This window comes from Labrus bergylta, chromosome 2 (genome assembly GCF_963930695.1).
Source record: "Labrus bergylta chromosome 2, fLabBer1.1, whole genome shotgun sequence".
Lineage (NCBI taxonomy): Eukaryota > Metazoa > Chordata > Actinopteri > Labriformes > Labridae > Labrus > Labrus bergylta.
In genome coordinates, this window is record NC_089196.1 from 9,219,867 (window position 1) to 9,235,405 (window position 15,539).

The 15,539-nt window shown below is 40.7% G+C and overlaps 1 long non-coding RNA gene across 1 annotated transcript; it reads right to left on the minus strand.

Annotated features, from left to right (window-relative positions):
- Positions 1-11,765: 11,765 nt before the first annotated feature.
- On the minus strand, positions 11,766-14,937 carry LOC136181274 (uncharacterized). Its single transcript, XR_010667629.1, has 3 exons — positions 14,804-14,937; positions 14,606-14,686; positions 11,766-13,055 (listed from the first exon to the last, which is right to left on the minus strand). It is a non-coding gene; the product is annotated as an uncharacterized lncRNA (long non-coding RNA).
- Positions 14,938-15,539: the final 602 nt, after the last annotated feature.

The window sequence follows — 15,539 nt, forward strand, 5'->3', positions numbered from 1 at the left end:
TTCTCAAGTCATCCAAGCTTAAGAGCAAAATCATGTTCACTGGTTCATTTGAGGCAACAGGGGAGTGAACTGCATGGTATGATATGTACAACTAAAACTGTGGCTGATGGCCAAGCTCTCTGTAGGCCAATGTTTCATGAAGGCGATAACAGGTCGTTCCCTGCCGGCAGAGTTGCGACGGGTGCAGTTAGAACCCCGGCATGAGACGTGCCTCTCAGCGGCTCCGAACATGTCAGCAGAGCTCACCTCCCATCCAAAGAACAGCAGAGCAAACACAGGAGCCACATCAAAGCAGCGGAGCCGGACCACAGTGCCCCCGTGTACCGGTTTGTTATTCTCCTCCAAAGGTTAATTACAGAGGGGCTTCAAAGTGCTGGCTGGCCGGCCATCTGCAAGGAATTTGAAGGTTGGAGTCTGAAATTCATGTCAGGCCAATGAAAAAATAAACAGACCAATCAATCAGTACGCTGCTAAATTACTCCCCCCCTTGGTTGTGGTTGGTGGGGGGTAATGGCGAGTTAATGTCTCACTTAGAAAATTGCTTTTGACCACGGGGGAGAGACCTGACACTTCCATAATCCAATGTGCAGCATGGTTCACGTGATGAGGTCATGTGAGGACATATTACTGTTTATAAAAGCAGACACAAGTACGATTAATGTGATGTATACATGTGCTGGAGGAAAGCATCTTAATCATGATAAAATATGGTCATCCTAGCAGTTAAGATGGGGAGTGGGTTTGTTTGAGCAAAGAGAACAGGGCAGAGAGAGAACACAAAGAGGAAAATAAATGGGGCGATCCTCACTGTTGAAGCAAAGAAAATTAGAAGAGCAGACAAAAATAAAGGGGAAAAGTGAATTTATTAAAGGATTTCTTTGCACCTCCAGCCCTTAACCAAGCCATGGTTTCCACCTTGAGTCATGCTATAACTCTGCAAGTGGCGACAGTGCATTTCAAGGCCCGCTGGTGTGTCTGGCTGCTCTCATTAGTGCTATGAATAGTCAGCTATTTGTGTTTGTGCAACTGAATCCTGTGCTTTTTATGACTGTTTACCATGGAGGGAATCTCGCTAAGAGCACTCCACACGATTAGGTGTCATAAATAAATGATATCAAGCCCCAGAGCTGGGTCAAACAGTAGTTCAAATAAGCATTTGTCTCCCTTCCTCAGAGAAGCACATGAGTGGGGTTGATTGTGTCAACACATTTAAAATAGAGTCTGGTCTCTAATAGAAAGACAAAAAAACACATTAACTTTTATACATACATCCCAGGTTTGGAATAAACCAGGCTTATGTATTTACTTTTAAATAGGGTCGAATTGGAATAGGGGAAGTACCAAAGGCTGAACTTTAACATTTCCAACTAGTGATGTGTCGTTCGTGAACGATTTGTTCAAAACGAACGAATCATCTGGGTGAACGAACTGAAATGAATCACTTACTGAAAAGAGTCGTTCATTTCTCAACTTCAGTTGCGCTCTCCCGTCTCGTATCTCTCTCTTTAGACTGTAAGAGTCGCTCAAAGCCCGCCCTCCCTTTCCTTTCATGTCAGTGATACGTACTGAACCAACAGGACAGAGTCGGTCGGGAGCTCTGTGTCGCTAAAGCCCGCCCCTACTTCTCCCTCTCATGTCTCCAAAATTGAGGAAGTAGAAAATATATTATTTAACATTTAGGTGTCGCAAAAATGTATGTGCTTTTTATAGCTGCTGTCAGTTTACAAACGGCTTTTATATCCAACTTAATTTCACTCAGCTGACTGTTTTAACATCTACTAACGATCGTGTTTCAGTCAGTGTGTGTGTGTGTGTGTGTGTGTGTGTGTGTGTGTGTGTGTGTGTGTGTGTGTGACTGAGGCTGGTGACTCGCAGTCTCGCACGTTCACGTTCCGTCAGTGATTCGTTCACTGAACGTACTGACTGAAGCTCCGATACGAATCACTGACTGACTGACTGACTGAGAGGGAGAGAGAGACTCAGTGTACGAATCATTGACTGACTGATGCTCAGTGAGGGGCCCTTTCCTAATAGCCACAGTTCAATAGGCAGTGCGTACTTTTCAGTAGGGAGTTTCAGTATACTGAACTTTCGTGGTCATTCAGTATGCATTTTTTGGGCCCACCTCAGTATACTGAACATTTCAGTATGCATACTAACTTCTGGGTTTCATGCAGTATGGATCAGATGCGTGCTTTCAGGAAATGAATTGTATTTTACCACCCACAATGCTGTTCGAAATTAAACTTAAATCGTCACTTCACGTCCGCCTTGTACTTTCCTTTATGTACTGTATGTTCCTACTATCCGTGCTGTATACTGTTTAGTACCTACTATCCAGTAGGCGCACACAGTAGGCAGATATTTGTTCTGATTCATTCAGTAAGGAAGTGGCGTCATTTACGTTACCCGAACCGGCCGCATCCACCCGTTTTTCTTTTTTGTTTAGCTTTATTCAAGAAGAGTAATGCTCATATACAGTCAGGTAAACAAAAAAACAATATCACAAGTAAAAGACAGATTAAATAACTAAATAACATACAGTACATAAAGGAAAGGACAAATGAAAGACAATAATATACAGAATATAAAGTAAAATAAACAAATAAAGACACATTTAAATAGTGAAATCATTATTTAAATAGAGGGAGAAAGGTTTTATAATAATGCAGACATTTGTTTTATTTTCTGTTGTTAATTAAAAGTAGCGATTTCAGTCGGGACTTCTCTCACAGCATTGTGGGTGGTAAAATACAATTCATTCATCAGCACGCATCCGATCCATACTGAAATGTTCTGTATACTGAGGTGGACCCAAAAAATGCATGCTGAATGACCACGAAAGTTCAGTATACTGAAACTCCCTACTGAAAAGTACGTACTGCCTACTGAACTGTGGCTATTTGGAAAGGGCCAGTGACTGATTCGTTCACTGAACATACTGAACGAGAGCTCTGCCTCCGAGTCTCTCTCTTCCTCTCAGTCAGACACTCAGTGAGTGATTTGTGTACTGAACGTACTGAACAGAACGGTCGGGGAAAATGTGATTGTTTTAGCAGCTTTCAGTTTGCAAACTGTAGCTTTATCCAACTAAATTCTGAGCTCATTAGTTTATTATTCACCACCGGCTGTTCTCAGTACAATCGCGAGCAGAACTAAACGTTCGGCCGTGTTTGAGCTTATTAAATTCTGATTCACAGACAGAGCTGCTGAGAAGTACTGAACGATTCGGTGAACGAATCTTTTGAACGAATCACTTTACTGAACTGATTCTACTGATTCAGTACACTGAAAAGAACTGCTTTTCACATCACTATTTCCAACATTTGACCAGTAAAGAATTCTGTGTTGTTTACATTGAACCTTTTTGACTTAAAAAGTTGTTTTTTTAAATGAACAAAATTTGGCATTTAAGAAAAGTCTAGCTATAAATACCAAACAGTATTTTAATTTTTAGAGGGACATTTGCATAATTTCTATTTGATCCTGACAGCAACATGAATTGAGTAGTTAGTGCTATAGCCTATCCCGTTGCCCCAGTAACATGTGACTTAAAGGAAGAAAAGTGTTTTTTTTTGCAAATTTCAACTTTTATTTTAATATTGATACATTTTCTAATAATATGAGTACTGTATTAAGTTTATTAAAGGGCCTAACTTGTTAAACAAACCACAAGAAATACATGTATATAGTGGCTGAACTCATACGTCTGTTTGCCACTCGTCAACTTTCCCCAAACAAGCAAATGTCTTCTGTTTATTCTAATAAGGCGCACAGGGCTGAAAGAGAAGCATTAACTCGGTACAGTTCTGCAGGACCACTCAGTCTGTATTTATTATTGTAATATGGAGGACAGGCGTTTCTAATGTCTGTGTGTGTATGCGTGTGTGCGTGCGTGCGTGCGTGTGTGTCCTGGTTTCAGGCTGTGAGTACACATGCTGGATTGAGAAGTAGGTCTTTTGCAGAGCGGCACAGCCAGCCTCACATGGTTTTAATGCTTCCTGCTCGTTGCTTTATGGGTCTACATTAAATGGAACCACATGCTATCAACACACATGTGGAGGAAAAATTTGGCCACGAAAAAAAAAATGCTGTACCCATTAAGTTCGACACATGACAGGGGAAATCGATGAATTAATCAATGGAAATGCAGGCATTACTGCTGCAGCCGTTAAAGGCTCCTAAAAGCCCTGTTAGGCTGAAAGGTCTCTCTGTGCCTGCAGGGTTTGACAGGCAGGACTCATTTTTAGGATTTACGTCAGAAGCGGAGTTTCTGCACAAGACGGGTGTGGTTCAGTGACAAGTGACAGGCTGGACGATGCAGGTGTCTCGTATGTTGCATGAGTCACAGTCTGCGTCCTCGTCCACACAGACACCCTAACCGAGCAGCTACGGGGTTTGTGTTTCTTACGAGCACCCACCAAAGACATGAGTCCTGCTCAGTTAGCACACTTCCTGCTTGTGCAAGCATGTTTAAGTGCCTACTCACACATATACACACACCATCAGATTTGTGCATATCCCGGAGCAGCAGTCCAAATGCAATATCATGACTTGCTCAGGACAAGTTTTTTTATTATTATTATTATTAGAAGTGTCCCTGTGAGTGTTTTCCATTTGAGCAGAACTTGTTTCTACTTTACATGGAAAATATCAAACTGAATCAGAAATATAAGGACAGGGCTAAAGTTTGGGACAGTTGATGATTGTACAAACATTTATAGCATAAAGACTGGAAACCCTGGAAAACATTTAACCAGGCTTTGTCCAAATGTAACATAATCAGCCAACCAGGACCTTTAAAAGTAATTAATGCGTACATTTAATCTTATTTGATTCAACCATAGAACCAATGAAATATAAACACAACCTCTGATCTCAACATGACTAACATACTACGTTAAATGGGGCATAGCAGAACTACATTACCAAATAGACATTCATCCTTCTCCTCCAATTGTTAAGAAAAAAGACATTTCAATTGCTTATTTCAATTAAAGATTTACAATTTTATTGTGTGACAGAAATAATTAGATAAATACAGCATTCACATGAGCAAATACAGAGCTACTCTGTTTTTCAGAATTACGAGATAAAGTAACTCGTTCTGAGATATTTATTAGATCGTTTCTGTTTCTGTGAGTCAATACGCCTCTATAGAAACATACTTAGTCTCTGTGCAGGGTTGATTTCAGTAAGTAATGCTAAACATGCTAAAGCTAACTGGACAAATGATCCTATATCTCTGTGATTTCATGAACGAAATAACGATGATATTGAGGTTGAAAGCATGCAGCCTTAGTTCTGTTTTCCAACCTATAGAAGACCCTGAGGTCTGACAGGTCGTACGCAAGTTAAAACAGAAGAAAAATGTGTGACGGAACAAATGATCTCTCGTCTCTCTGCTTGGCTTCTTATCAATTATCACATTGTCAACTCAGTCCAGATAAATTATGAGATACAGCTATCATTGCACTCCACTGTACCCTAAGGACGAGATTTCACTAACTTAGCAGTGAAAGACTGATGGTTTAAAATATATCCATCAGCAGCATCAGCAGTAAATCTTCATCATGTTTATGGCCTGCGAGTGTCGAGGGAGCAGGGGGGCAAGAATGTTTCCGTCAAAAATCCCTTGGCTCGCCATTTTCCTGCTGTGTCTCTGTGGAGTCTGACAAAGAAGCAAAAGTCTTTGGCAGACCATTCTTTAATGCAAATACGAACAAATAAAATGCAGGGGGAAACATCCATATCTTTCTGTTCCTTTCACTCCAATTCATTGTTTTGACCAATTAAACTTGACATGTATCTCCTCCTCTGTGCCGGGCAGAACTTTAGTCCAAGAAAACGCAGACTCGCCTGTTCTCCAGTAGACTGGTACTGCAGAGCCAGAGAGCCCTGGCAGATCCAACTTTTCAGACATTTGCCTGCATGAGTGTGAGCTATAAATGTAAAGTAGCTGGCTGTCTTTAATGCAGAGTGCCATTCACCAAACCAGCTTCCTACATAATGTTGCTCTAAAGGGTGGTTGCTTTTAAACTTTCATACTAAGCCAAATGCTAAATGTAAATATGTTAGGGCTAATTATCTTCTGAAGTTATCCTTAAGATTAAAATGCTATAAAATCTCATATATTACATATAATATATGAGTGAGCCTCTTTGCTTTGACTTTTTTGCAAAGCTTGTGAACTTGAAGTCTGAAAAATAACTGAGATTCCAATAATTAAAACTTGAAAAATAATAATAAGCATTGCAAATTCTTTATAATTCATGATTATATTGTTGTTCTTATGATTGCAGTATTTAGGTGATATGATTGGATTCAGTGTGACATTCACAGTTGATAAAAGCCCTATAACGCATGAGTTTCTGGGGCTGAGGTGAGACCACCTCTGGAGATAAGTACCACCACTTCCCTCACTGTTGTCCACAAAAATGTTCATTAGAATTTCAAATTATACAGAAGATGCAAATTAAGTGCTCTAAAATTGTAACATACAAACACCAGGCAGGATAAGCACCGTGCAATCTAACTGTTAAGGCTTATTGCACAGATAATGGTTTAGGAAACTGCTGATTTAGTGTGATTATGTGCAGCAGGCAGGTGGAGTTTGATTTGATTCACGAGGAAAAGAAGTAAATCTTAAATCCATGTTAGCGTGGTTGTGTGTCTGAATCTAGCTGCCCCAACTTTGTGTTTTCATGTGACTGATCATAGTTTAAACCGAGATTCTTTTAAGATACTTCTTTTTTTTTTTTTTGGGCTTCTTGTGCCTTTAATGGAGAGATAGGACAGTGGATAGAGTCGGAAACCAGGGAGAGAGAGCGGGGAATGACATGCGGGAAGGAGGCCACAGGCGGGATGCGAGCCGGGGCCGCCAGCTTGAGACGACAGCCTCAATACATAGGGCACGCTCCCTAACCATTGCGTCACCAGCGCGCCCCATATGATACTTCTTTTAACTAAAAGAATGTTTCTCTGTCAGAAAAATGCTGAGTTGCCACATGAATATGAGGGAGGGGAGCGTGCATCTGTGTGTCTGTGCCACACTCACTCTCAATCTGTCAGTCAGCGGCCTGGAGCGCTGTAGACTTAGAGAAATGTCTTCAAGTTACAACTGAGACGCAATATTTCACCAGCAGCACAACATACTCAACAAGATGTCTGACACAGTTTGATACGGTAGTGACGCAAATGAGGGGAGCTGGAGTCATAATAAGGCGCCCACATGACAAAGCACTCCCGCTGCAGCTGTAAATCACTTCTATTTTTAATCAGACAAAGAAGAAAAATGAATTTCCCGTGCCAACAACTGCACATTTAATTCATTAACGGAGTTCTTACAGTAGGGCAACAAATACAGAGCTGCATTTAAAAAGTCATTTCTCATTACATTAAACATAAAACTAAAGCTGTCGTTTGAAATCGGCCCTGTCCCATTTTCTCTGTGGTATTTGGGCTTTGTGAGGGATAAAAGCAGCTGGTGAAAATTGATGGGGGATAATGGAGCAGTTGGCTGAAGGTGCAGAGAAGCAAAAAGAAACACATCAGATCTAAATCCCTCCTCTCCAACTCAAATAAGGCCGGGGGTTTTATGCCAGAGTTACACTTGCCACAACAATCCAAGCCCTTTATAGCTTACATATGCACAAAACATATTATGACTTGGCTCTTTGGATGCTAGGGGGCTAATACAGTCAATGTGAAAATATTACCTTTCAGAGAGAAATAAACCGTGAAGGGCCGACAAGGGAGCAGCTTTCTTACTTTTATCTGACTTGCTTCGCCCACCTCATGGACTTCTTGGTCGTCAAAAGGAGGCCAGTAGCCCTGTGTTCTGTTGCTGTTGGCTGCATGTTCAATCCGCCCACAGGTCAGTCAGGATCAGTTTGGACTGGTGGGTCAGTCGTTAAGACTTGACCTCAGCCCAGCTCCACACAGCTGAGAAGACACCCTGCCAAAACCAAGTTTTAGTCCAAGTTCGAACCCTCATTTCCTATTTTTAAAAAAAGGGACCAAAGCAGTGTCTCTTACGCCCTTAAACAGAGGAGGATAAATTCATGCAACAGTTTGTCTAGACGGGACTCTACAGGATCAAGTTTTAATCAAGTTGAATAATATTTCCAGAATACTCTTGGCTGAGAGTTGGTTCACCAGATGGTTTGCTACTGTGTAATCCCTACCTACAGATTCTGCATAACATTTTTAAATTTGTTGGTATAGGACCAGATTTTGGTATGAGAAGTGTTCTGACTTACCTTTAGCAGTCTAATTCACCGTCCACCACTGTTTTAGCTGGCATTTGCTATATGCTGGAACACAATCCATGTGGCCATGCAAATTGCCGTAAAACAATCCCAGAACTTTCCGGCAGTCATCTGACAATAATTTGGTGCAATTCATTTCCTTAAACAGATACCAGATAACAGTTCCGTCTTGTATGTTGTTTCTCAACACCAATTAGCTTCTTGGTGCTCAAGTCCCTGGTCTGACTGTAAACAAAGGCAACACATGAAAAAGGAAGTAGTTGAAAAGTTGGTTTTTGCTTACGTGATAGTTGGCAGTATCTTATAAAGGCTAAAAAATATTTACAGGATGGCTCTAAAGCCTTAAAAACCAGCAAAAAATTTGATGTCAGTTAATGTTAGCTTTCTTTCTGGCGCTGCTATCTTAATTGCCTCCACTGACCTAACCCTGGAATCTATCAGTGACCATTTCTGCAGCCAGGTGTCTGAAATAGCCTCTTCATGTCGGCAACAGGGCCTTTGATACACAGTTGAGAGTGATGTGCACAATTTGACAATGACTGCAACATCAATTAGAGCTAGATGCTGCAGATCTGTGCGCACTGAAAAGACTTGGCCTGGGTGAAAGTTTGCCGGAGTGGGACTTCTCTGATTGGTGGGTCAGTGGACCAATCAGTGAGCCAACAAAGGGTCAAGTGGTACAGAGATTTTTTTTAATCATTATTACTCTTATGTTAATTCATAGAAATGCATTAGTGGTGAATATAGCCTGCTGTAATTGCACATTGGCATACGTGCTGGTGTAATTGTGCATAGCCCTATTGCACAAAATGTTCATAAACAGAAATGTGTATGCAGATACTATTGTACAATATAAGTATATATAAATGTGTATTAGCATACTGTACAGAGTGACAAAATCCTCTTCTTAAAGTCTATGCCTCAAACTAAATGAAATGCAATTGCTCCTGTTCTTCTGGAGCAGGTAGTCTTGGAGGTATTGCAATTATTTTACATCACCAACAGATTGAGACAAGATGGAAATCTACTGCCAGATTGCTCATTTAACAAAAACAGTCAAAATCAAGGTGGTCAAATATGTTGTTTCCCTGTGAGTCAGACTACACAAGCGACCTGGCCTGAATCAGCTGTAAAGACACACTCTACATGACTGACCTGCTTTTAGGGAATAACATCCTGGAATGTGGCAGCTACACTGACAAACTGCTGTGTATGTTTCACCAGATCACAGAGCTTCATCCCGACCAAGTTCAGACACTTTTAAACTCCAACAGATCCTTTACATACGGCAGATTCATGTTCAGTATCTCTGGCTCAGTCATGGGATATTCAGCAAAAAGTGTTTTTTTTTTGTGAAAGATGCAATGATTATTGATTGAATGATTGTTTCCTGGCAGTGTCTTCTTGACCACAGCTTGTATGTTTATAAAAAAAAAACCTAAACAGATTTTCCCTATTTTTAAAGGACATTCTTGAATCTTTCTTTCTTTTTCTTTTTTTTTTTAAGATTTATTTTTGGGCTTTTTCGTGCCTTTAAATGCAGAGAGAGGACAGTGTATGGAGTCGGAAACCAGGGAGAGAGAGTGGGGAATGACATGTGGAAGGGGGCCACGGGTGGAGGCAAACCTGGGCCCACCGCTTGAGACGAGAGTCTCAATGCATGGGACGTGCACCCTAACCATTGCGCCACCAGCGCGCCCCGACATTCTTGACTCTTGACCCCGTTCTTCCAATGTTTTTATTTTGTGCACTAATGTCACTGTGTTTATGTTATATACTGTATACAGTAACGGTACATTGTTTGTGTGTGTGTTTTTGCATGTTTCTACAGTGAAGAATTACACTGTTATTTGATTAGAGCAACAAACTTAAATTGTGATTAGAGATTTTAAAAAGGGTATTACACCATAATGCAACGTCTAAGGGCAATGCTGTAAGCTGTTTTTTTCCTAATGTTTGTAGTTGGCATTAAGTCTATTTTTCAAATAACATGATACGAGGCACGGATATCAGTAATAAGATTTATCTTTTTGGTCAATGTTATACATTAAACTGCACAAAAATCAACTAGAACCAAACAGAGAATCTCTCCGCGGTCTCGTGTTCAAGTTTTCTTTTAATGCCAGCTAAAATCAAGCCTTTTGACCTGATGTTATTAATGCAAAGCAACAGTTATATCAATTACTTACCACACTTACATGCTGTTGTACATCTCTGAGCTGCAGAATGCAGATGTGCATTATTTTATTATGTTGTACATAAGTGCAACTGTGCAATTTCCTTCACTGTAACAAGTCATGGCAAGAGTGTTTGGTGTGGCGCTGCAAATACGCCCACTCAGCAGGGTTTGCAGCTTTTCTGTGTATGTGTCCTAGAGTTATTGTGTGTGTGTGAGTGTGTGTGTGTGTGTGTGCGTGTGTGTGTGTACAAGTTGAGACAAGGGCATCTAAACACAGCCTGTTTACCCACAGCTGTGTTGAGCAACAGTTCAGAGATGTGTGGGGTGTGTGTGCGTGTTTGTGAGTATGTGTGTTTCGGAGAGTTTCCTCACTTGCCCGAGGCAAGACAGCGGCTGCAGAAAACAAGAAGCGCTGTCAGCATGTGTCACGGCAGACGAGTCTGACTCACAAGTCTGCCATCAACAGGAGCCTTTAGGCACTCTGAGTGATGATACATTTTCCAATCAATTCACAGGCCGCTCTGAATTTTTCAAAGATTTCCATCAAATGCATGAAGAGCTTCTGGATCACCATTTAGCTCTTCAGCAGGGGGAATCTTTCATAAGTTGAAGTGGTTTTCACTTTGGATCCCTGAGCAGAAAATATAATAGGGTAAAATGTGAGGAATTTTCCTACCTTTCATTTCCAGACACTTTCAGTCCTACACACAACTGTAGAGCTGAGACTGAAACTGTATCTGCACTCGTCCTCTTTCAGATGTCACACAGGAGGTATGAAGTTTGACGTGCTGGAAAACAAAGATGGACGCACGGATGTTAACTCTCTCGATCCTAATATGGCAACCTACTTCACATGGCATGTCTCTGCCAGTAAGGAAGAGTGAGGAAGGAAATGTCAGTCAGTGGAAAGAGGTCCATCTCTAAAAGGTCAGAGGTCGACACTTCATTGAAGAGGTAATGTCAGACTGAAGATGGAAAAAGAAGATGTGGGAGTGTGAAAGGGGACTGAAAGAAAGTGAATGAGTGAGTCAGGGAGGAACTGGATTAGTGGCTGGGTGAAACCTTTTTTGACCAATTCAGGTGGGAAAAATTAACTTAAAGCTCCTGTGAGGAACTTTTTTTTGACTTCTCTTTTTGCTGATGTTGTCCTGTAAATGTGTAGGCTGTATTTTTAACATCCTGCTTTTTTTTAACAGCCAACGATATAACTAATAATGAACGCCATGCAGAATGTAAACAAATACGATTTCTGCAGCAAGTTGTTTATAACTTCAGCTGACACCAACCCCCCAGCAGCAGCTTTGGCATTTATTATAACATATGGAAATAATCTGTCTTGTTGCTGATGGTTCTTTTTGCTTCTATTGGCCATAAAGCAATATCACCATTCATTTCAATTTGTTTGATTACCATCTTAAAACTCCTCATAGGAGCTTTAATTTTATATTTTTATGCATAATTATGGAGATATTATTCTAGCAAAACTGTTTGTAAATGTTTTAACAGATCCACAAATTTGTGCAAACATTCACCAGTGGTTCTCCCAGAAAATTGTTTAAATTAAAAGGGGGGGGGGCACATTCTTTAATTATATGAGATATTTTAAAGCTATTTTTGACAGAAATAAAGATTTAAAATTCCCTAAAAATGTGTTCATCATTAGGGAAATAAATATGAAACTCACCGCCCACATTCACCCGGACATATGACACCACGCAGGTTGTCTTCTGTTGCTGGGATTGGACCATTGATATCTAATATTTTCCTAAGCAACTTTTTAACAGATTTTCTCCCCAATTATCTCATAATACCCCTTGTTATTACATTAATTGAAATGAACTGGCCTAAATTCACGACAACAGGTGACCAACAAGTCACTGGGCAGATAAGAGTAAGCCACCGTAAGCCTGTTAGCCCAAGCTCAGGGCAATAAAAACAAACATTGGCACACACATTTGTGCGTCGCTTTAACCATTTATGGACCACGTGCACTTGTGGATCTGTGTACCTATTTGTGGCTCTTGCACATGCAGAAGTGTAGCAAAAGTCACAAGTAAACAGACTGAGTTAGTGAGTGGGTAACTGATTGCATGGCTGAGTGAAACTGAGTGACTTTGAAAAATTAAGTAAGGATCAGTGACAGAAGAAGGACGAAGAGGACACATAAGTTTGAGTTTCCATGTAAGTTTGAGTTCTTGTAACCAGCAAACGTAAGAAATTCCTTATTATATAGCTGCTGTGAGTATCCCAGGTAACAATGTATATGAATGTTTGTGTTTTAATACATTTAGACCATATGTTCTTGAAACACAGCTTCCTGAGAGAAGTATGAACTTCCCCACACAATAGGCCCCGTGAATGCCTCACCCAGGATGCTCAACAAGTTGGAAACACATGTATGGCTTTGACGCTGCAGAAAGAAACACATGGACAGCAGTTTGTACCCCTGGAAACGAGCCGAGCCAGGAAATGGGTTTGTCATCAGGCCGCTGCAAAAGGTACTCTGTGTAGTTGATCTCCTGACTTCTGGAGAAAAAACTGCTCCACCTGAAGTCTGCACAGCCGAGCTTCTCCTTTGACCGGAGCTTAATTTTGTCTTCAGGACTCTGCAGAGAGAAACAAAATGGGGCGGGGGGCATGAAATGTTGATTACTTTTGACAGAGGCACTGTCAGTGGTTATAGATCCTACATGTAACATTGTACCCAGTGAATTTTTTTTTTTTTGGCAAAGCTCAGTCTGAATGTACAGATCATACTGTTTGAATTATTTCACTTCCAGTCAGCAGCGACTCTCCTAAAACTAAAGACAAACAAATTCTGCTCACACTTTTGTCTAACCCACTTTATTCAGCATCTAAAAGTAAAATACCAAAAGTTGATTCATAGTTTATACCACCATGGTTTATGCACTAAAACACATAACTAGTATATAAACAGTTTTAGCGACAATACGTCACATCTGCTGCACAGAGGGTCATGCAGCAGCTGACAACTGTGTGATACTTGAATGGATCAGTAACCTGGACCACAGCAGGAACTTAAAGGCACCAGAGGCACATCGTTGGAAATGCCTGAAAGAAATCCTCAAAAATCAGATTGGAAGATGGACCCAACAGCAGCAACATCCTGAGTGAAGACAACATCCCTACCATCACTGCCCTCAACCAACACCAGATGTGATGGACCAGGCCATGTCATACAAAGTCCTGACTTTCACCTCCTAAACTCATCCTAAAGTCCCAACTGCCTCATATGTTTTAGGACGAATTAAGATAGGGCACATGGTCAAGACTTGAGAATACAATACTCAAGTTGGACTTCAGGAGCTCTGAATACTTTTAAAATAACAATTCAAAACAGTAAAATTTGGTTTTAAATTGTAAAATGTAATCAGAAAAGTAGGACCTTGCAAACTCTTCAATTTAACAACAAATAATGAGTATAATAAGCATAAGAACTTGGGGTGGCTGTGTGGTTCAGTGGTAGAGTCCATCTACTCTCAAACTGAAAGGTCGGTGGTTCGATCCCCACGTACTGCAGTTTCATGTGTTGATATGTCCTTGGGCAAGACACTTAATCCCAAGTTTCTCCCGCTGCTTCGTCTGCAGCGTATGAATGTGATTAGTTAATGCTATTGGACAGTTTACATATTTATCTCAGGGTGTGAATGGCTAGAAAAGCGTTATACAAGCTCAAGTCCATTTACCATAAATACTTTATTATGCACACAGTAACTGTGTATTAGGTGAATGTCACTTAAGATATTTACTGTATATTCAACAGTTGAAAAAAGTGTCAACATGCATCAACATACAAATTGTTTGAAACATACCTATAGATCATTGTTAACACAAAACAAAACTATGGGAGTGATTTATTTTGACTTCTGACACATTCAATTGGACAATTTTAGAAATTATACAAAAAAAGTCAAAATGACTGTTTGCCAGGAACAGCCCAGACTGTATGAATGGTTGTTTCAACATTGTTTGTAGTAAAAAGAAAAAGATTAATTATTAGTTATTATAGCGTAATCTCTGTTAGTCACTCTAATAGCCTTTAAAAATAAAGGTTCATCACATTGGCTTAAGCACAAGCATGTCAAACATAAACTCGAGCTTAAGGTTTTTGACACACGCAGACACACAGACTCACTGAAGCCGGGGGAATTCCTTAAATAACATTGAGGCCAAGGCAGACATGGGTGGTCCACACTTGTCATTATATCCCTGCAGGCTAGAAGGCAAACACAAAGCACCATGAGAAACACAACCTCCCCTGATGACTGGGAGTAAGAGCAGCTCTAAATCTGACAGAAGACAAGCCATGAACTCTGAGTGCAGCACAAACTACCTGGAGATGAAGGTTCGGTCCATAAAGCAGTCAGCGATTAAACTAGCTGTCGGGCAGAGAGGACACTTCATTGTGAGAATATAATGTGGAGAATAAATCCTTCTGTCACTGAAGAGGAAGTCACATGATGTTTGTTCTTCCTACATCGAGGGACGATCATCTGGTGTAATTGCAGGGTGATAAATATTGTGTTACTGTGGCGAGCTGCCGTCATGTTGACATTAATCTGAAACTGTTGAATTGATTTTATTTTTTCTAGAGCTACCTGTGCACAGCTAACACTCAAATCCAAACCGCAGTCCTAAGCAAACACCCTGAGCAAACAGGCCGGGCTGATTCAGGACCCGAGAGTGGGACTTGTTTATGCTTCATACTCACAGAGAGCGGGTCAAAGGGCAGGGCCTTTTCTCCTTAAGTGTAGAGATGAATGCATCTCAATGGAGATAAATGGGAAAAGAAACAAACAGCTCTTATCTCCGTACTCTACCCCTGCTGTGACCTTTTCCTGTCTTCTTCGGCTCACTCAGATGGCCATGTTTGCTCCTCGGCTCTCCATGTGACCACTGTACACTTTGTTTAGTCAATAAATAACACTGAGAATCGACGTACTGACACAAAGCACAGATTGTATCTACGTCCACGTTTCATTTTTCTCAGGGTTGAAACTGTTGACAATCCCACTCCCTGATATTTGTCTGACATCTGTGAGTCATGTGCACCATCCATTTCTGCAGCA